Source organism: Triticum aestivum, chromosome 4D, assembly GCF_018294505.1.
Source record: "Triticum aestivum cultivar Chinese Spring chromosome 4D, IWGSC CS RefSeq v2.1, whole genome shotgun sequence".
Taxonomy (NCBI): domain Eukaryota; kingdom Viridiplantae; phylum Streptophyta; class Magnoliopsida; order Poales; family Poaceae; genus Triticum; species Triticum aestivum.
In genome coordinates this window covers 190,795,453-190,819,535 of record NC_057805.1, presented here as the reverse complement: position 1 = coordinate 190,819,535, position 24,083 = coordinate 190,795,453, and positions in this window count along the sequence as shown.

Here is a 24,083-nt window from a genome sequence, read left to right as displayed (position 1 = left end):
ACTGCTGACGTGTGCCCCGTGTACACAGTCTCACATGACCTTCCCGCTAGCACTGTTCAGAATTAGTTGAAACTGGATACGAACGATCCCACGGGCGGCAAAATCTCCCGCCTCCTTCTAAAATTTCCGCCACCTAGTCTTTAGCATGTGAAATTCCCCTTTTGTCCTTGGTGCACGGAGAACAACAGTTACAATACCGCCCTCATTTACATAATAGGTCGGGGCTGCTTTGGTAACTTCTGGTTCCCCCCACCACACGGCACCCCCATTTCCTGTCCCCCTCCCGCAAAAATGACTAACTCCACAGCACCAGAGCATCTTACATCACGTCGTCCGTACTTCATCGACCTTTCTACCCCTCCCCTCTTGAAACCCTAGACTACTCATCCACCGGTGTACCAGAGCCATTCACTACCAGCGGCGTCCACCTCACCGGATCTGCTTCTGCGGCCGCATCTACCCCTCCCACCTCCCGTAGAAACAAGTAGACTGCTCATCCACCACTGTACCACAGCCCATTTAGTGCCGGCCTTGTCCACTGCGCCGAATCTGCTTCGCCGGTACTCACGTCAACCGCAGCGCATCTGCAGTGGCTCCTTCTTACTCCCCACCGGAGACGCTTCGTCCACACCCCCCGGAACCGCCCCACCGATGCCCCCATCGATGGCCTCTAATCCTCTTCGCCGACATGTTCCTCAACCCTACCAGAGCCGCTTCACCAACACCAACATAAACCCCACCGAAGTAGCTTCACTTATACCATTCTCAACCCTACCGGGGCCGCTTTGCCAACTCACAAGTCCACGGCCTCAGATCCGCTTTGTCGTACCCTCGTCCAACCTACCGGAGCAGCTTCTGACACTCCGCCCACGGCCGCAGATCCGCATCATCGACACCATCCTGAACCCAACCACCGGAGCAGCTTCACTGATGCCCTCGTCCACAGCCTCAGATCCGCTTCGCCCACACCGTAGTCCACCCTACCAGAGCCGCTCCGCAAACACCCTACTCGATGGTTCTAGATCTGCTTAGCGGACCTCGATAGCCAGTGCAGCTTCATCACCCTTCACGTTTCTAACCTGATTCCCACCGTCTGGCAAGATGCCAAGCACCCGCCACGTCCTAGGTACTTGTCACCTTTAAACCCGTCCAGCATCACCTGCCCAATGTACTTCAAATATACTAACAGGTCGCTGTTACATGTTATGCAGCTGGCAAAAACTACAAGGACAATGTTTCTTCTGGATCTAACAGCTTGGCCGACCAAGATCCAGGACTGAGGCATTGCTATGATCTTGCAAGTGCGTCTCTCTCTCTTGTATTGTTGTGTGCCTGCCAACGTCCTTTGCTAGGATTTTCGATGAGTAATCCCTTTGTGCAGACTATGATTTCTACTACTGGCTGCTAAATTAGATATGTAGATGTCATACATGATACTCCCTCAGTTCCTAAATATAAGTCTTTCTAGAGATTCCACTATAGGCTACATACAGAGCAAAATGAGTGAATCTACACTCGAAAATGCATCTATATACATCTGTATGTGGTCCATACAGGAATCTCTACAAAGACATATATTTAGGAACAGAATTGTAGGTGGCATGTAGGAATTCCAGTGCACTACATTACGCTCCCTTAGAGTGCCTGCTAGTCCGGCACACAGAGTCATGGCTAGTTTATGCTATGCACACAATCGTTAATTGGTGGTTTAAATATGCGCAAGGGATATGCAACGTATTATCATGTAGAGATGTCTGAAATTAGGCGTGTCAACTTGCAGATAGGGTTATGCAATGAAAAAGTACAAGATGTATGTGGCAATTTCATGGAACATCACAAAAAAAGGAGAGGCGATGGTGGGCCTATACAGTGTGCTATGGTAGGTCACTTCGGCCCAGTTTTTTGCAGGATTCTCCCAGAATCTGCCCCTCTCTAGATTCTCCTAGAATCTTTGACCCCCCTTTGATTTTACAACCCTACCTAATTAGACCCTAACTAGATAGGATTGTAAAACAAATGGGGCTCAAAGATTCTGAGAGAAACTGGGTAGGGGTCAGATTCTGGGAAAATCTAGCAAAAGAACTGGGCCTCCATTGCAATCATCGTGACATGTTATATGTATGTCAGTTCTATTGGCCAAGTTTCTTAGGGACAGTTATTACGAGTTATCCTAAGAAAATAAGCACCTGTGAATATAAGCTCCAGGTAATAAGCCAACCAGTTCTTTTCATTGCCTGCCTTTTGAGCTTATCTTTGGTATGATCAGTGAAAATTCTAGATTGCATTATATTTTGTCATTTTGCTGCCCATATGAAAATTAATTTGACTTGCAAACATCACAAATTGAACCCAGTGCAGTAATTAATATGATAGGAAAACAAACCATCTACTTGGCACAATCTACTTTGGTCAATGTCTTCCATAGAGATCCCATTGCCTAATTTAAACGAAGAACGCATGACCCAAATTTAAATGAAGAACAATTATTATCGAAATTCGATGGTCCAAGTGGTTGGTTATTATCATATAGTAGCACCACCTGAAAGCATCATATAGCAGTAGCAGCAGCTCATGGCAACTCATCATACAGCAGCAGCAGCAGTGTGCAATTCATCATATGCCAGCAGCAGCTCATAGCAATTCATCATATAGCAGCAGCAGGAGCAGATCATAGCAATTCATCATATAGCAGTAGCAGGAGTAGCTCATAGCAATTCATCATATAGCAGCAGCAGGAGCAGCTTATAGCAACTCATCATGTAGCAGAAGCAGTAGCTCATAGCGATTCATTATATAGCAGCAGCAACTCATAGCAATCATCATATAGCAACAGCAGGAGCAGCTCATAGCAATGCATCATATAGCAGCAGCAGAAGGAGCTCATAGCAATTCATCGTATGGCGGACCAGAATGAAAATTTGGCAAAAAAATCAGAGGAGATCCTCACCGTGTTGGATGAGCTCATCCTTCAACAGCACCTCAAGGCCACGGCCTGGGAGGAGGGGAGGGGAATGAGGTGCCTTCTGCCGCAGTGTGGCATCAGCCATAGTTGTGCGGCGCACGCCAGAGTAGTGTGTTGGACGGACAACAGCGGAGAAGCTGCTGGAGACCATGAGAATGAGGGGCGGCGCCAGAGGGAGAAGCCGCCAGGGGGATTTGGCCCTACCCGCTGGCCATGTAGCCTAGCTGGATAGAGCATCGTCGAGGACCAGGCCAGATGGACCAGTGGCGACAACTCGCTGGAGGAACCCTACCGCTGCACACAGGGGATCGAGGTAGAGGGAAAGGGGAGAGGACATGCAAGCGGGCGGGTCAATGAACGCTTGCGTGTTTGTTTTTACTTGAGGGTCAGGTGTGACGCGGGCGTGAGCAGAGTCATTTTGAGTGTAATATAGGCAGACAACAGGGTCATTTCACTATTCCCCTTCCCTTCAATTTTTAGTGAGCTTCTACCTGAAATACCCCCTCCAAAGCGAAATAAGTTAAGCCCAACCCCATAACTCAAAAATGACTTCTTCACATCTTTTATTGCTTATTTTGACAATAAGCTCTGAAAAGACAAAATAGAACTGGCCCTTAACCTGCAATTCAATTGTGCGTGCAATGATGAATCACTCCTGCCAGCTATAGTGTACATTTAGGCATCATCATACATGGCATAACCTAATACATGTGCATTCCATTGTAGAATCTGGAATATGCAATGTTTATGTTAGTTCATACATTGCACATGATGTTTAAATGCCCCTTAAATCCGGTCAGTCAAGTGATGGTCTTTAAGCCTCCTTCTTTGCTTCTTTTCTTGATATGTAAGATTTGCTCACACATCTGCTCAATTGCTTGTTTGTATCAGCCGGCCATACTAGGACTGTTTGCTTTGATTACTTGGTGTTCTTGACCTAACACTCTAACAAAGCTTGTCAACGATTTAAACACTAAGGGCTGCTGTAGTGGGGGCTTGTCTAACTCATAGGTGACATAAAGGTTTGGTTGTACACTAAAGTAGGCTCTCCAAGAGTACCTGGAGATCCAGTTCAAAGGTATGCATAGTTTTTACATAGTGCACACATAGTAAATTGTCATTTCATTGTGTGCAAGAGATGTGGCATGTTTCATTATGTGGTGTTGTTTTGTTATAATCTCATCCTTTTGTGTTGTTCACAGACTAGAAAGTATGCATATTTAACTTCCAAGGAGACGAGTAACTAGTTTGTGTCACCTTGCAGAGGGCGTGCAATGAAGATAAGATTGAGGATTTCCAAGTACAAGATGTTAGGAAGGAGCCTTGCAAGAGAAGGAGGAGCAGCGCTGAGCCTGTTCAACCAGTTAATGTAAGTCACTGTATCGAACTCAACAATTCAATTGCTTGTTTGTTTCAGGCATAGCTAAATTGCTCTTTTCAATTGCTTTATTTGTCCTCAGTTAATGAGATGCCCAAACAATGATGCCTGATGTTGGGTACTTGTATAACTATTAGTTGACATAATTAAAGGCCTTACCATTTAATTACTCTGGCGAAGTGTGCCTGAAGTTTTGAAGTCTATTAACCAACTATTACTGCATGAGGCTCACAATCTAGTTTATACTAGGCTAATGATTGCATAGTTTTGCTTGTTGTAGTAGGTTTGTATGAGTCCCTCTGTTGTTCATTATGCTCCCTAAGACTTTAATTGAGCTATAGAATGGCCAACTGCTTGCTTACTTATATGAAACGTGTTGTCTAAATTTGTAACATGTCTGTGTTTTAGATTTGGCCCCAACATCATGCTCCTCTGGTGAGCTAAGAGAGATTTTTGTATGCGGGCTGCACATACTACCATTTTTATAATTTTTAAAATATCACCTGCTTATGCTTCATGACGTGTAACATTATTGTTAGCCATGTTCTGCCATGTACAAAATAGTATGTCTTGCTCGCTTCATTGTTGTAACTATATTTCTGCCCTAGTCATGTGTACTTATAGAAACATTTCAAGATGAAGTGACATCAACACAAAGATCTGCGAGTAGTGCGGCATGGCCGTTACCAAATGATTATGGATTGGAATTGGAATGTGCTAACGTTCTCGAGCATCAACTTGAGGTGTCAAGACAACGTATACATGATTCTCAACTTGCAATCAACAAGTTGAGACTGGACTTGCAGGTATTAGATGCAGGAGTCAAAAAATGAAACGAGACACCGAGGTTACCATGAAGGAATTGGAGATTTTGCAGACTGAAATTTGTGCTATCTGAATCCGGCCAATCCTATTTTCTGAAGAGATTATAATTCAAATGGTAAGTTTTGTTGATGTGCGTCCATGATGTATGAGCTTTATTTGTCCAGTGTATGTAATTTGCTGTTCGTGTAAGCTTTATTATCACTGGTGCCGAACAATAATGCCAAGTGGGTATAATCTGCTGTAATTCCTTTATTGTATAGTGTAGGATTATTCTACGTTTCTATGCCTTAGTCTTTATATTGTATAGTGTATGTTTTTTAGAGGCGATAGTATAGAGTAGGATTATTCTTTGAATATGCTATATCGTTGAAATGGGGCCAACATGCCCAAACATTTCCTTGACGCCATACAAACGAACAAACATTGGTGTCAAAGCGGGCCTTAATTGGGCTGGTCAAAATAATATTTAGTGGATCCCAAATGATGTGGCCCACCGTAACAACGGCTCTTAGCAGGCCATTAATAGGCCGAAAGCTCGATAGGAATGTATACATGGAAATGGCCCACGGGCCTCTAGCAAGCCGAAATAAATGTCAATTTTGTCTCGGCCCTTTTACTTTACGGGCCAGTAAGAGGCCGAAAGTGTTATGGGCCAGAGGAGGCCCAATTTGCAAACTAGGCTTTTAACAGGCCGAAAGTCGCGTCGGGTTGAAATTTTGCCCTGCTGAACATGGGCCCCTAATGGACCCAAAGTCAAAGGCCGAACTGTTGTGCGGGCCGTTAATAGGCCGAAAGACAAAATGGGCTAGGAATTGGCCCATTTACCGAATGGGCCGAGGACAGGCCTAAAGTCACAACGGGCTAGAATTGGCCCAACTGCATAATGGGCCGAGAAAAGGCCAAAAGACGTTTCGGGCCTTTAATGGGCTAGAACTGACGATGGGCTGCTAACAGGCCAAAAGAAGCTCGGGCCGTAATCGGGCCCAAAGACGTACCTGGCCTTTAATGGGTTGAAACTGACAATGGGCTGGAAATTGTCAAATCTAGAATGGGCCTTTGATGGGCTGATTCTATGTAACTTGTATGGGCCGTGCTTGTGAATGGGCCTGACTCAAGTAGGCCGCTAATGGGTCGGCCCGCTTATTTTGACAGGCCCGGCCTTTTAACCTGAATGGGGCACTTTTGGATAGAGACACGTGCCGACGTATCATAGGCGTGTTCCGTCCATTCGTTGGATGATAATTGTCCGAACGCCCGGCCGACATGTGGATCTGCCGACGAATGATAATTTTACACATGGAAAATCCCCATTGGTCCAGGCTCTTAACGGGTTATCGGATCCAAACCGGAACCCAATAGCTTAACGGCGACCCGTTATGGTGGATGCCACGTGTCGGTTACCCTTGACGAAAGCACTTCTATGACGCGCGATTTATCGTCATGGAAGTGGACACTTCTGTGATGATAAATTTGGTAATGGCATGGAACATCTCTATGACAGCATAGGTATGACTATCTTTATTCTGTCATAAAATCATCATGGATGTACATGCATGACAGAAAACGTGACCTAGTGACAAACACATATCATCACGGAAGTGTATTCTTTTGTTGTGTATCATGAGTTTTGCTTGGACCGTCTTGTATTATATGAGTCTTTGCTTGTTTTGCTTTTTAGTTTGTGTCATCTATCCTTGTTGGACACACCTATCTGAGAGGGCCAAAATTATGCTATGATTTGTTAGAATTGCTCTCTATGCTTCACTTAAATTTTTTGAGCTATGGAGTTGCTCAAGTGCTTCATTTATATCTTTTTGAGCACGGTGTGCTTTAATATTTTTGAAGAAATGCTCTCATGTTTCACTTAGATTTATCTGAGAGTTAGTAAGTTTTTGAATAAATTCTCTCATGCTTCACTTATATTATTTTGAGAGATGAAAAAAATTATTCTCATGTTCTTCACTTAAATTTGATTGAGCTATCAAAAGTAACATACAAAATTAGTCCCAAAGTGATTGATATTCAAGAGGGATACAATAAAAACTTTCATGAAGATCATCATACAAAATAAACTTGATCACTTGTAATAGTTTTGCGATATGATGATAGTGATATGTGAGTCATGTTGGTGAGTAATTATGCTTTAGTAAGAATATTGGTGTTAAGGTTTGTGATTCCCTATGCAAGCACGAAAGTCAATAGTTATGCAATTAAATTACATCCTACTTGTGGTGCATTATTCGGTGTTAGTCATGCTTAATGCTCGCTTATGTGATTTTTCGTTTATTGGTTGGATGCTTCTCAATCTATTTGCTAGCCTCCACTTGTACTAACTAGAAATAGTACTTGTGCATCCAAAATCTTTAAACCCAGTTTTGCCATATAATTCCACCATACCTACCTATATGCGGTATTCCCGTGCCGTTCTAAGCAAATTTGTATGTGCCATCTCTAAATTTTCAAAATAATTTTCCTTTTTGTGTGCTCGTACCGCTCATGAAGCGGCAGGGGGTGGTCAATATTTTCCATGCTAGATGTGTTATTCTCAAGATGAGTGCTTATTCATTTGTCATTGCATGAGAGTACGGCGGTAATAGGGATGCCCAGTCCCAAAATAAAAAGAAATTTACTTTATGTTGTCCTTGGAAAGTGTTGGTATGGACGGTACCCGTGGATACGGCTAGCTGTGGAATGTGAAAGAACGCTGGAAAAATGAATAAACTTTATTTTCTATTTGGGAACCGCCTATGATATATCTAGCATGGAAAGTGTTTGGAATTACTCGGTCGTTTTTGTTGACGGGAAAGTATGCCTCTCAAAAAATTTATCCTCAATTTAAGCTTTGAGCTCTGGCACCTCTACAAATCCCTACTTCCCTCTGCGAAGGGCCTTTCTATTTACTTTATGCAATTTTTATTTTTATTTGAGTATCCATCTTCTCTTATAAAGCACCAACTAAGGGGCACTATGATCGTACTTGAGCATTGGGTGTAGGAAATATGCTAGTGTGCTTCATGAATGGATCAATGATTGAGCATGATGGGCTAGGGATAACTTGCTTTAGTGTTGATATTTTGAAAGACATGGTTGCTTGTTGATATGCTTGAGTATTTAAATCTTCATGTCAAAACTAGACTATTGCTTTGAATCATATAAAAGTCCAAATGTCTATGCTACAAAAGAAAAGAATATGTGATGAACATGTTAGGCGGCATTCCACATAAAAAATTCTATTTTTATCATTTGCCTACTCGAGGACGAGTAGGAATTAAGCTTGGAGATGCTGATACATCTCCAATGCATCTATAATTTTTGCTTGTCCATGCTGTTATATTATCATGCTTGGATGTTTTACAATCATTTTATAGCAACTTATATCATTTTTTGGTACTAACCTATTGACATGGTGCCTAGTGCCAGTTGTTGTTTTTTGCTAGTTTTTTACTTCGAAGAAAATCCATACCAAACGGAGCCCAAACGGAGCAAAACTTTTTGGAGAATTTTTATGGACTAGAAGACCCAGGATTGGCCAAAGAAGTACCAGACGGGATGCGCGAGGTGGGCACAACCCACGAGGGCGCGCCCAGGAGCCCAAGCGCACCCTGGGGGGTTGTGCCCCCCTCGGTGGCCTCCCGCGCCGCCTCTTCGCCCTAAAATCCCCAAATATTCCAAAAACCCTAGGAGAGTCGATGACACACAACTCCAGCCGCCGCAAGTTCCAGAACCACGAGATCCAATCTAAACACCATCACGGAGGGGTTCATCATCCTCATTGGTGCCTCTCCGATGATGCGTGAGTAGTTCATCATAGACCTACGGGTCCTTAGGCAGTAGCTAGATGGCTTCATCTCTCTCTTTTGATTCTCAATACAATGGTCTCTTGGAGATCTATTTGATGTAACTCTTTTTGCGGTCTGTTTGTTGGGATCCGATGAACTTTGAGTTTATGATCAGACTTATTTATCCATGAAAGTTATTTGATGAAGGAAATATGCCCTAGAGGCAATAACAAAGTTGTTAATTTATATTTCCTTATATCATGTTAAATGTTTATTATTCATGCTAGAATTGTATTAACTGGAAACTCGATACATGTGTGGATACATAGACATAACACTGTGTCCCTAGTAAGCCTGTACTAGACTAGCTCGTTAATCAAAGATGGTTAAGTTTCCTAACCATAGACATGTGTTGCCATTTGATGAATGGGAACACATCATTAGGTGTAGCGACCCGACCCGAAATCGGTCAAGTCTCTGTGTAGCTGTACCATCCCAAGATCATGCTGCCACACACAGTACATTGATGAAAAGATTCAAAGTTCAATCACACCTGAATTTATTACACGATTCTCATATCGAGTCTTTATTACATCATAATAAATTCGGCCGAAGGCCAACTCATGAGAAAATAAACTAAATAAAGTTGCGGAAGCGTAGATGAATAGCGAATCCATCCGACTCCATAGGGCAATCGCCAAGCGTGGATCGTAGCCTCACTCTTGGTCGGAAAACTCCTCTGCAACATAAGACGTTGCAGCCGTGTAGGTCAGCATTTTGAATATGCCGGCAAGTCATAGAGAGAACAACAATAATAATGCTAACACTATATGCAATTTGGCTGCGGGGCTCTAAGTTTTATGTTTTTGCGAAAAAGCCAGTTTTTCCCTACAACAAAGGACTTGCTTGCAATTACTACAAAATGTTGGTTGTTATTGAGATGGTTCCGCCAACCAATGTCTCATTCCCAATTATTAAATAACCCCTCAATTAGTTTATTAAGTTCGGTGTTGAGATTTCCGAAATACTCCAAGTTCCAGAGGCTCAAATTGTCCGTAACCAAGGACACGGCTAATCGATTAGGTCCTCACTCTGCAGAGGTTTGTGCACTTTACCCGCAAGAATCGTTCCCTCCTTTTTAAGTCTTCGCACTGCCTGGTGTTTGAAGATGGGACGAACGAAACAGGGTCTTCTGAAGAGTTCCTCTGGGCCACTACCGGTGCCCATCCAATCCTACTGTTCTTCTACATCTCGTAGCACCGACCGGCCAGAGTCACGCCTAGGGTCGACCAAGCCAGAGCCCATAATGGCTTGCGGCTGCACAGGTAAGCTTCCGGTCAATGGGGTATCCATCCGTCTCTTTGTGGCTGGGTGAAGCTTTCCACAAGATGTCATGGCGCTTCTCCATGCATCCCGGCCATCCGCTGGTTTCTCCAGGGTGCCTGTCAACCGTCCTCCACCCAGTAGTGAATTTGAAGTCCATCTTGAGCTTGAAGTCATGGGGTTGTCATCATCTTGACTCTCACATCTCCCTTATGAATCTCTCAACCAACCCCGTCTACGAGCATAGCAAAATGAACTACATCGTCCCGGGAAATGGTAACAAGGGGAATTGGGTTCATCCTACCTCATGATACTACTCAAGAACATAACTTAAAATTCTCCTACTGCATGCATGGTGGGGAGGTATAATTTTAATGCAATAAAATCATAGGTATTGTAAAAACATGATCAAATGACTTGCCTGACTGACGGTCTTCGAAAGCTAGCGACTCGTAATAGCAGGCTTCGCACTCCGGGAATTCTATTCGAAGCAAACAATAACCACATAAGCATACAACTATATTAACAAAACAGCAAGCTAACGTAATTCACACATAAACAATCAAACCAAACCAAAGAGGACTCAAAGAACTCCAAGCCAACAACTAGCAAGAAAAATAATAATAAACATTTTCTTTTTCTGTAAATAAAGTTCACGTTATAAAACTACAGAAACTAATCTAAAATAAATTATAACAGAGGTAAAATAAAATTTTAAAATAACTAGAACAGCAGAAAACAGCAGCAAGCTAAATAAAACTAGAAAGGCTTGATTTCGACTAAAAATAAATTTAATAAAGACAAAAAAATACCCAGATGAATTCTACTGTTAGGCAAGGTCAAAACAAAGCAGTGACAAAAAGAATCACTAAAAAGGAATAATCCTAGCTCAATCTATAACAGAAATACTAATCTGACTAAAACTAATGTAAACCAATTTTTAAAAACTAAAACATGGCCGAATCTATTTTCTACAGAAACTATAGGAAATTTGTAGACTAACAAAAAAAGAATCAACTAAAAATAATAAATAACCTAAAAGATATAGATTTTCAAGATTGGAACTATTCTGTTTTAGAACAGAAACGAAAATAAAACTAACGCGCTAACGGGCCGAAACAGTGAGCGTTCTAAAACTAAACAACGCTTAAGCGTTTAATAAACCATTGCGTCCGCGGGCTAACAGAAATAAACCAATCGGCCGGTCCAACTAAACCGCAACTTAAAATAAACCGTTCTAAACCAAAACTAAAACCGGTCTACTAAAAAAACCAAACTCTTCGCGGATTTAATCTAATCTAACGCGTCGGTTTGAGATCGGACGGCTGCGGGTAACTCCGGCAACTTACAGAGAGTTCGACGGCGACAGCGACTTGGGAGACGGCGGCGTGGCGGCTCCGGCGATCGGGGAGGAAGGAGGAGTGGCCGGGGCGGTGCGGCGGAGCGAGGGCGTCGTCGGGGTGGTCTTGGTGGAGCTCGGGGCGACTGGAGCGGCGGGGACGAGGCGGTGTAGAGCCCGGTGCTCTGCAGCTCCGGCGGGCGGCGAACGAGCACAGGGGCGACGGCTTCGGGGGCTCCTGGACAGGGAGATGATGTCAAGGAGGTGCGTCACGAAGTTGAGGTTCGGGTGAAGATGCTTGGAGGGGCAGAGGGTGCTTACCGGCGTCGGGAGTGGCGGCGGCAGTGAGATGCGTTCGGCGAGGGCGCGAGCTACGGGTGGAGTTGAGCTTAGGGTTTTGGGGGGATCGAGAGAGGAGGGGCTTGGACTTTTATAGGGCGTAGTCTAGGGAGAGGGGCGACGCGGGATTGCGATCCCGAGAAAATCGCGGTGACGGGCGGCGGCGGTCGCGCTCGAGCGCGGCGAGACATGGGCGAGGGGAAACGAGAAGGGGTGGGGCTGGTGCGTCAGCGAGAGAGAGAGGGGTGGAGGTGAGCGGGCGACCGAGGGGGAGAGGAGTCGGACGCGGGGCGCTGGGGCAAGCCGGCTCGGGCGCTCGTGGGCTGCGCTCGGCGCTGGCTGGGCCGGTTGGCCTGGCCAGCTCGGGGCTTTTCCCCCTTTTTTTGAATTAAGGCAGAGAGAGAAAACTAATTATAGAGAAACCTATAATATTTTTATATAGGAAGTATATATCAATAAAATCAGAAAAAATAAATCCTACAACGTGAACATTTTTTCAGAGGCAAAACAGAAACAAAAATAAAAACATTTTGTGCAAATTCCAAATAAAATTCTAATTTTGAATTCAACCTTTTGGCAATATTTTCTTCTGACATTTTTTTTAGTGTCATGTTAGCTCCTCTCATACTTTTAAACAAGTATTTGTCAGGGATATTTGAAACAAATTTCGAATGCCAAGTTGAATTCAAATTCAAATAAAACTCAAATGCCTCTGAAAATTTCCAAATGCCACTCAATTCAAACAAAATGCATAGATGCTTAGCTAATAATTGTAAAACATTCCAAATTAAAAATTTGGGATGTTACAAACCTAGCCACCTTAAGATGAATCTCGCCCTCGAGATTCGGGTTGGCTAGCAAATAGGTGCGGGTGGTCTCGGCGGAGATCTTCTTCTCGCTCCCAGGTGGCTTCCTCCTCGGAATGATGACTCCACAGAACTTGCAAAACTTGATGATCTTGCTGCGGGTAACTCTGTTCGCAGTCTCGTGAATTCTGACGGGTTTCTCCTCGTAAGTCAGATCACTATCAAGCTGTATGGCCTCTAGGGGCACTGTGTCTCTCAAAGGAATATCGGCCATCTCAGCATGGCATTTCTTCAGATGGGAAACATGGAAGACATCATGAACTCCTGACAATCCTTCTGGCAATTCCAGCTTGTATGCAACTTCTCCTCTGCGTTCGAGGATTTTGTAGGGGCCTGTAAACAGGGGTGCTAACTTTCCTTTAACACCGAACCTCTTGATTCCTCGAAGTGGGGACACACGGAGATATGCTCGGTCTCCAACTTCATACGTTATCTCCTAACCAGATCGGCATAACTCTTTTGTCTCGACTGGGCTATCTTGAGTCTATCTCGAATCAGCTTGACCTTCTCTTCGGAGTCTCTGATAAGATCGGGACCAAAAAAATTTGGTCTCCAACACCATCCCATAGCAATGGTGTTCTACACCTCCTTCCGTATAGAGCTTCGAAAGGGGCCATCTTCAGACTGGTCTGATAGCTGTTGTTGTACGAGAACTGTGCGTATGGCAGATTGTCATCCCAGCTAGATCCATAGTCTAGCGCGCAAGCTCTCAACATGTCCTCCAGAATCTGGTTGACTCTCTTGGTCTGTCCATCTGTCTGCGGATGAAAAGTTGTACTAAACTCCAGCCTCGTACCCAAAGTTTCATGCAACTGATTCCAAAACTTTGAGGTAAATTGCGTTCCTCTATCTGATACGATACTCCTCGGAACTCCATGCAGACATACGATCCTGGTCATGTATATCTTGGCTAACTTAGCGCTGGTATATGTGGTCTTCACGGGAATGAAATGAGCTACCTTGGTCAAGCGATCAACCACTACCCAGATAGAATCATAACCTGAACGGGTCCTCAGTAATCATGTGATAAAATCCATTCCAAGTTTTTCCCATTTCCACTCGGGTATCGGCAAAGGTTGAAGTAACCCTGCCGGCTTCTGATGTTCCGCCTTTACTTGCTGACAAACATCGCATACTGCTACGTACTCGGCAATATTCTTCTTCATACCTGTCCACCAGAAACTTTCCTTCAAATCCAGATACATCTTGGTGTTGCCTGGGTGAATCGAGTACGGTGAATCATGGGCCTCCTGAAGAATTAACTTCCTGACCTCTGGGTCATTAGGCACATAGATGCGATCCTCAAACCATAAAGTTCCATGCTCATCTTCACGAAAACCTTTAGCCTTTCCGTTACTCATCTTTTCCTTTATCTCTGCAATTTCCTTGTCTGTCTTCTGGGCTTCGCGGATTCTTTCGGTCAGAGTGGACTGTATATCCAAGGTGGCGACAAATCCTCTCGGTACTATCTCTAGTCGGAGCTCTCTGAGATCGTTGGCTAATTCCTGAGGTAATCCTCCAGCTATGAGGGTGTTCATATAACTTTTACGGCTCAAGGCATCTGCTACAACATTTGCCTTCCCTGGGTGATAATGCAATCTCATGTCATAGTCCTTGATCAATTCAAGCCATCTCCTCTGCCTGAGGTTCAATTCCTTCTGCGTGAAAATATACTTCAGGCTCTTATGATCCGTGTAAACATCACAACTGTTTCCGACAAGGAAATGTCTCCAGGTCTTGAGTGCGTGCACTACGGCTGCTAACTCCAAATCGTGTGTGGCATAATTCATCTCGTGAGGTCGTAGCTGTCTGGAGGTATAAGCTACAACTTTTCCTTCCTGCATGAGCACTCCTCCGAGTCCTTGACGAGAAGCATCACAATATACCTGGTAATCCTTGTGTATGTCTGGCAAAATGAGCACTGGGGCTGTAACCAGACGTTTCTTCAGCTCCTGGAAACTGGCTTCACAATCCTCGGTCCAAATGTACTTGGCTTCCTTCTTCAACAGCTCAGTCATGGGCTTGGCAATCTTGGAGAAATTCTCAATAAACCTCCGATAATATCCTGCGAGTCCGAGAAAACTACGGATCTCCTTGACTGAGGTGGGGGACTGCCAGTTGGTGACCGATTCGACCTTGGTGGGGTCGACTGCTATTCCTTCTCCTGAAATAACATGTCTGAGGAATCCGACTCCTTCAGCCAAAATTCACATTTGCTGAACTTGGCATATAACTGATGTTCTCGGAGTTTCTCCAGAACTAGACGCAGATGTTCCTTATGCTCTTCCTCGCTCTTGGAGAAAACCAATATGTCATCGATGAACACCACGACAAACTTGTCCAGATATTCCATAAATACCTTGTTCATCATGCTCATGAAATACGCAGGGGCATTAGTCAATCCGAATGACATGACGGTATACTCATATAAACCATACCTGGTGGTGAAAGCTGTTTTGGGTATATCATGTTCACGAATGTTCAACTGATGATACCCTGATGAAGATCGATCTTGGAGAATACCTTGGCTCCAACTAGCTGATCAAATAAATCATTAATCATTGGCAGAGGGTACTTGTTCTTGATGGTCACATCGTTCAATGAACGATAATCCACAACCATTCTCAGGGTTCCATCCTTCTTCTCTACCAAAAGAACTGGGGCTCCCCAAGGTGACGAGCTTGGCCAAATATATCCCTTCTCCAATAGCTCCTTAATTTCCTTCTTGATCTCTTCCAAATCATTCGGGGGCATCCGATAGGGTCTCTTGGATATTGGGGCTGTGCCGGGCAATAACTCAATCAAAAACTCAATGTCTTTGTCTGGTGGCATTCCTGGTAATTCCTCTGGAAACACATCGGGAAAATCTTGCACTACGGGCACTTCCTCCTGAACAACACCCATGAGGGAATTCACCCGATTCTTCATCGGTGTGCGTCTGGATACATACTTGATCCTCTTCTGCTCCGGGGTGGTGAGCAAAATCGTCTTGCAGGCACAGTCGATGTTTCCTTCAAACTTGGTCAACCAATCCATGCCTAGGATTACGTCCAATCCCTGGGATTCCAATACTATGAGGTATGCGGGAAAATCATGATTTCCAATGGTGAGGGTCGAATGACAGCCTAAGCCTGCCGTCATCTCTCCTCCTGGGGAAGTGACCTGAAGCGGGGTTCTAAGGGTTCTAGTGGGCAACCCGTACTTTTCCACAACTACCCTTGATATGAATGAATGCGTTGCACCGGAATCAAAGAGTACCAATACTGGATGTGAATTTAATAAAAACTTACCAACCACAGTGTCAGGCTGATCATAGACGTCCTCCACGTCAAGGTGATTCACCTGAGCACGAGGAATAGGGTTGGGCTTCTTTGCTGAGCTTCCATTGCCGTTGTCGTTTCCATTCCTCTGCTTGGCCTCCGGACAATCGGTGGCATAGTGTCCTGTCTTCTGGCACTTGAAACAGGTGATATGACTCAGATCCTTCTTAGCAGGAGCATGCCGGTGCTGGTTGCCATTGCCTCCATTGCCTGACTTGGAGTTGTTGTCATGGTTGCGATTGTTCCCATTCCCTCCATGGTTATGTCCTCCATGATTATGTCCTCCATGGGTGTGATGGGTATGTCCTCCCGAGTATGGGGCATAGCGGGGCTTTTGCTGAGCTCCGGAGTTGTATTTTCCCTGGCCATATTTCTGCTTGCGGCTATCAATCTGCTGCTGCTTGCCTTCAAGTATGGTGGCCTTGTCTACCAGCTCCTGGTAGTTGTTGAAGGTAGCCACCATTAGCTGCATTCCCAGCTCATCATTGAGTCCCTCGAGAAACTTCTCCTGCTTTGCGGCATCTGTGGCCACATCATCTGGGGCATAGCGAGATAATTTGCTGAACTCATCCACGTACTGCCCCACAGTACGGTTCCCCTGGCGTAAGTTGCGGAACTCACGCTTCTTCAGACTCATGGCTCCAGCTGAGACATGAGCGGTGCGGAAAGCCTGTTGGACCTGATCCCATGTCATGGTGGCGACCGGATAAGTGGCGATGTAGTTCTCCCACCAAGAGGCTACAGGTCCATCAAGCTTATGTGCGGCAAAGCGCACCTTCTTTGCATCTGTGCACCCAGCAATGGCTAACTCCCTTCCGACCTTGCGGAGCCAATCATCGGCCACAATCGGCTCAGTGCTGCTAGAGAACACTGGCGGATTCAGCCTTAGGAAGCGGGTCAAGTTGTCAACAGGGGGGGCGGCGGTGGATTATTGTTGTTGTTGTTGTTGTTCTGGTTCTGGATGAGCATCTGCATCAGGGCATTCTGTTGCTGGATCAGCTGGGTGAGCTCCGGCGGAGAGTTGAAACCGGGGTCACGTCTCAGAGGCATTTGGTGTTTTGGAGTGGATGAGAAATTAGAATAGAACAAGGGTCTAATGAGAAAATAGCACTACCCATATGAATGCACAATCATAATCACACCAATCATTTATTCATTCATCTCAAACAAGGTTCCATCTCGGATTACAAAATCTCGCGACTAATCGAAAATAACGGCCTAACTGATCGACGAAAAAAAAATATAGCATGGCGGTCGACTAAATGTCTTTATCAATTATCCTTGCGTCCTCCGGTGCGGAGTCCTCTGGTGCGTCATCCTCTAGTGCGGCGTCTCCTCTTGCGGCTTCCTTCGGTGGAGCTCTCTTCATAATCCTGGTCATTGCTCACGAGGGGTCCATCATCTCCACTCGGAAAAAGGTCTTCTCCCAGGTCCATCTTCTCCTCCAGTGTGGCAATATATTTATCCCGGTCCTTGATTCTATCCATAAAATCTTTGACTTCTTCTTCATGTTCAAGGAAGTCCGCGCGTGCCTTCTCCTCCAGTTCCAGTTCACGGAACAACAACCTCCTGTGTACCTTCGAGTTTCGGCGTGTCTGGATTTCTCGGTTCCTGATGAGACTCTCCAAGTCTTGGACATATGAAAGAATGGAGTCGTCCTCTACGGTACGGATGATATCTCCATTCCTAGCTCTGCGAGAAATCATGGCGAGGTCTGATGGGTCGAGCTCGGCCCTGTACTCTTCTCGGAGATGTCCAAGTGCATGATAAATCGCCATGTCTCTTCCGAGGATCCAAGTGAAATCGGTAAACTCAAAGTCAATGGGCTCTGAATGTCCTCTGAAGGTCCTCCCTGGAATGTGCACCTTAATCCTGTAGCAGGTATCCGTCGGAAGTGCATTGGTAGGCTTCCCGGTGATTGAGGGCAGAGCAATCTTTAGCTTCTTCATGATCTGAACCAGCTTCTTGCCGAGAAGCATCGTCTCATCTGGCTGGCAAAACTCTGGTAGCAGAACTGGGGTGAACTCGGCGGCCATCTAGAATGTTGAAAATCGAAGAGAAGTCAGAAATGAACAGGGGAGAATTACGGAATGATAAGGATACAAAATAAAATAGTCTGTTCCTATGGCTTTCCGATCCTAGGGGTTACGTCCTACGGTCAGCGTGTGCTCTGAATACCATCTCTGTAGCGACCCGACCTGAAATCGGTCAAGTCTCTGTGTAGTTGTATCATCCCAAGATCATGCTGGCACACACAGTACATTGATGAAAAGATTCAAAGTTCAATCACACCTGAATTTATTACACGATTCTCATATCGAGTCTTTAATACATCATAATAAATTCGGCCAAATGCCAACTCATGAGAAAATAAACTAAATAAAGCTGCGGAAGCGTAGACGAATAGCGAGTCCATCCGACTCCATATCACAATCGCCAAGCATGGATCGTAGCCTCACTCTTGGTCGGAAAACTCCTCTGCAACATAAGACGTTGCAGCCGTGTAGGTCAGCATTTTGAATATGCCGGCAAGTCATAGAGAGAACAACAATAATAATGCTAACACTATATGCAATTTGGCTGCGGGGCTCTAAGTTTTATGTTTTTGCGAAAAAGCCAGTTTTTTCCTACAACAAAGGACTTGCTTGCAATTACTACAAAATGTTGGTTGTTATTGAGATGGTTCCGCCAACCAATGTCTCATTCCCAATTATTAAATAACCCCTCAATTAGTTTATTAAGTTCGGTGTTGAGATTTCCGAAATACTCCACGTTCCAGAGGCTCAAATTGTCCATAACCGAGGACATGGCTAATCGATTAGGTCTTCACTCTGCAGAGGTTTGTGCACTTTACCCGCAAGAATCGTTCCCTCCTTTTTAAGTCTTTGCACTGCCTAGTGTTTGAAGATGGGACGAACGAAACAGGGTCTTCCGAAGAGTTCCTCTGGGCCACTGCCGGTGTCCATCCAATCCTACTGTTCTTCTACATCTCGTAGCACCGTCCGGCCAGAGTCACGCCTAGGGTCGACCAAGCCAGAGCCCATAATGGCTTGCGGCTGCACAGGTAAGCTTCCGGTCAATGGGGTATCCATCCGTCTCTTCGTGGCTGGGTGAAGCTTTCCGCAAGATGTCATGGCACTTCTCCATGCATCTCGGCCATCCGCTGGTTTCTCCGATGCCCGTCAACCGTCCTCCACCCAGTAGTGAATTTGAAGTCCATCTTGAGCTTGAAGTCATGGGGTTGTCATCATCTTGACTCTCACATATCCCTTATGAATCTCTCAACCAACCCCGTCTAGAGCATAGCAAAATGAACTACATCGTCCCGGGCAATGGTAACAAGGGGAATTGGGTTCATCCTACCTCATGATACTACTCAAGAACATAACTTAAAATTCTCCTACTGCATGCATGGTGGGGAGGTATAATTTTAATGCAATAAAATCATAGGTATTGTAAAAACATGATCAAATGACTTGCCTGACTCACGGTCTTCGAAAGCTAGCGACTCGTAATAGCAGGCTTCGCACTCTGGGAATTCTATTCGAAGCAAAGAATAACCACATAAGCATACAACTATATTAACATAACAGCAAGCTAACGTAATTCACACATAAACAATCAAACCAAACCAAAGATAACTCAAAGAACTCCAAGCCAACAACTAGCAAGAAAAAAAATAAACATTTTCTTTTTCTGTAAATAAAAGTTCACGTTCTAAAACTACAGAAACTAATCTAAAATTAATAATAACAGAGGTAAAATAAAATTTTAAAATAACTAGAACAGCAGAAAACAGCAGCAAGCTAAATAAAACTAGAAAGGCTTGATTTCGACTAAAAATAATTTTAATAAAGACACAAAAATACCCAGATAAATTCCTACTGCTAGGCAAGGTCAAAACAAAGCAGTGACAAAAAGAATCACTAAAAAGGAATAATCCTAGCTCAATCTATAACAGAAATACTAATCTGACTAAAACTAATGTAAACCAATTTTTAAAAACTAAAACATGGCCGAATCTATTTTCTACAGAAACTATAGGAAATTTGTAGACTAACAAAAAAAGAATCAACTAAAAATAATAAATAACCTAAAAGATATAGATTTTTCAAGATTGGAACTATTCTGTTTTAGAACAGAAACGAAAATAAAATGAAAATAAAACTAACGCGCTAACGGGCCGAAACAGTGAGCGTTCTAAAACTAAACAGCGCCTAAGCGTTTAATAAACCATTGCATCCACGGGCTAAAAGAAATAAACCAATCGGCCGGTCCAATTAAACCGCAACTTAAAATAAACCGTTCTAAACCGAAACTAAAACTGGTCTACTAAAGAAAAACCTAACTCTTCGCAGATCTAATCTAATCTAACGCGTCGGTTTGAGATCGGACGGCTGCGGGTAACTCCGGCAACTTACCGAGAGTTCGACGGCGACGGCGACTCGGGAGACGACGGCACGGCGGCTCCGGGGATCGGGGAGGAAGGAGGAGTGGCCGGGGCGGTGCGGCGGAGCGAGGGCGTCATCGGGGTGGTCTTGGTGGAGCTCGGGGTGACTGGAGCGGTGGGGACGAGGCGGTGCAGAGCCCGGTGCTCTGCAGCTCCGGCGGGCGGCGAACGAGCTTAGGGGCGACGGCTTCGGGGGCTCCTGGACAGGGAGATGATGTCAAGGAGGTGCGTCACGAAGTTGAGGTTCGGGTGAAGATGCTTGGAGGGGCAGAGGGTGCTCACCGGCGTCGGGAGTGGCGGCGAACCGAGGCGGCGGCGGTGAGATGCGTTCGGTGAGGGCGTGAGCTACGGGTGGAGTTGAGCTTAGGGTTTTGGGGGGATCGAGAGAGGAGGGGCTTGGCCTTTTATAGGGCATAGTCTAGGGCGAGGGGCGACGCGGGATTGCGATCCCGAGAAGATCGCGGTGACGGGCGGCGGCGGTCGCGCTCTAGCGCGGCGAGACGTGGGCGAGGGGAAACGAGAAGGGGTGGGGTCGACGCGTCGGTGAGAGAGAGAGGGGTGGAGGCAAGTGGGCGACCGAGGGGGAGAGGAGTCGGACGCGGGGCGCTGGGGCAAGCCGGCTCGGGCGCTGGTGGGCTGCGCTCGGCGCTGGCGGGCCGGTTGGCCTGGCTAGCTCGGGGCTTTTCCCCCTTTTTTTGAATTAAGGCAGAGAGAGAAAACTAATTATAGAGAAACCTATAATATTTTTATATAGGAAATATATATCAATAAAATCAGAAAAAATAAATCCTACAACGTGAACATTTTTCGAGAGGCAAAACAGAAACAAAAATAAAAACATTTTCTGCAAATTCCAAATAAAATTCAAATTTTGAATTCAACCTTTTGGCAATATTTTCTTCTGACTTTTTTTTGGAGTGTCATGTTATCTTCTCTCATACTTTTAAACAAGTATTTGTCAGGGATATTTGAAACAAATTTCGAATACCAAGTTGAATTCAAATTCAAATAAAACTCAAATGCCTCTGAAAATTTCCAAATGCCACTCAATTCAAACACAATGCATAGATGCTTAGCTAATAATTGTAAAACATTCCAAATTAAAAATTCGGGATGTTACATTAGGAGAATGATGTGATGGACAAGACCCAACCGTTAGCTTAGCATAATGATCGTTCAGTTTTATTGCTATTGCTTTCTTCATGTCAAATACATATTCCTTCGACTATGAGATTATGCAGCCCCCGGATATCGGAGGAATGCCTTGTGTGCTATCAACCATAACAACGTAACTGGGTGATTATAAAGATGCTCTATAGGTATCTTCGAAACTGTTTGTTGGGTTGGCATAGATCGAGATTAGGATTTGTCACTCCGAGTATCGGAGAGGTATCTCTGGGCCCTATCGGTAATGCACATCATAAGAAGCCTTGCAAGCAAAGTGACTACTGAGTTAGTTACAATATGGTGTATTACGGAACGAGTAAAGAGACTTGCCGGTAACGAGATTTAACTAGCTATGAAGATACCGACGATCGAATCTCGGGTAAGTAACATACCGATAGACAAAGGGAATAATGTATGTTGTCATAATGGTTCGACTGATAAACATATTCATAGAATATGTAGGAGACAATATGAGCATCCAGGTTCCGCCATTGGTTATTGATCGGAGAGGTGTCTCGGTCATCTCTACATAGTTCTCGAACCCATAGGGTCCGCACGCTTAACTTTCGATGACGATATAATATTATATGAGTTATGTGATTTGGTGACCGAATGTTGTTCGGAGTCCCGAATGAGATCACAGACATGACGAGGAGTCTCGAAATTATCGAGAGGTAAAGATTGATATATAGGACGATGGTATTCGGACACCGGAAGTGTTCCGAAGAGTATCGGGTACTTATCGGGTTATCGGAAGGTGTTTCGGGCACCCCCGGCAATCCTATGGGCCATATGGGCCTTGTGAAGGAACACACCAGCCCACAAGGGACTAGCTCACCCTATAAGGCTATAGGAGGAGGAGAAGGACAGGGGGAAGGGAAAGCAAAGTGTGGATTAGGATTTCACTTCCTTCCCTCACCCCCCCTCTTTCCTTCCCCTTCATGTATACATGGAAAGGGGGACGCAGGGCAAGGCAGGGTCCCTAGGGGGCGGTGGCTGACGATGTCCTCGACTAGGGGGTACTCACCACAACGTCTCCTGACCAGCTGGATCGGGCCGTAGACCCCCATGGCGGTTCACTCATGGGCCACTTTGGGCAGCCCATGCCGCATACAAGGAGGTTTCCACAAGACTTGGCGCCCAAGCCAAGGACTCTCCTAAACCCTAGGCCTCCGGTGTGTTATATAAACCGAGGCCAGGCTAGTGAATAGAGGGGCTCATATTCATTAGAACAGTCTCGTTGCAGATACATGTACCCTGTACTACACCCCATATGAATACAATCAAAAGAAGGACGTAGGGTTTTACCTCCATCAAGAGGGCACAAACCTGGGTAAAATCCGATGTCTATGTTACCATCGCTCCAAGATGCCTAGCTTAGGACCCCTACTGCGAGATACGTCGGATATAGAACCAACATTGGTGCTTTCATTGAGAGGCTGCTGGGTGATCGTCACGGATCGATGGGCAATCAGGTGATATTTTTTCAGATAGATTTGTTCTGCATAAATTATCTCTTTTGCAAAATCGTTGCTATCACGCCGCGCAACTTCGTTCACGGTCAGATCAAGATCAAGAAATTCTGAGCATCGATGGTGGCGCAACCTTTACGGAAGCACCTTCTTGGGCTCTGCGGCGGCTACTTCCGCACGCCATGGAAGGTCACGAAGAAGCATGCTCATACAGTTGGTAGCTCGGACTTGGAAGATTCATGGCAGCCAAGGAGATCGCGCATAATTCCTACCCGTGCATAGTAGTGCACGTGGGCTGATCGACAGGAATTCAGATCGGCGGCGGCGACACACAGGGAGATTACATCCTTCCTTCCCTTTTTATATTATTTTATAACAGCTTTTCGGCTAGTGGTCTGTCCCGTGCATGTTTCACGTACTGGATTGGCTTGACGCCTTGACCCTAGCATGAGTAGTACTATACTACTTGCTAAACTTCGCGTGAGATGCTAAGATCTCCTGTGCTGTATTGATTTTAATCTGATGACTAATAGCTACTTCATCCGCTATTGTTACATCAGGTCAAGTCCTTCCTAATAATTTCGTACAATATACCATATTTTCTGCCATCCTTTCACATTTTCCTTGCAGATCATGGCCTGGATCCGGACAAATATATGGACGATTGCCTAATCCGATGTGTGTTGGAACTACCGCACGAGGCTGGCCGATGGCGGCGTTCCCGAGGTACTGATCTGGTGTGCTCCTATGCCGTCCAACCCAGCCGATGTGTGTTGCTCCAAGTACTCGCGCGGGCACATCGCATGCAGAGCTGAGAAAATCCCTGCTCGGCTTCACCCACCAGGGAGATCCTCTTGCTTCTT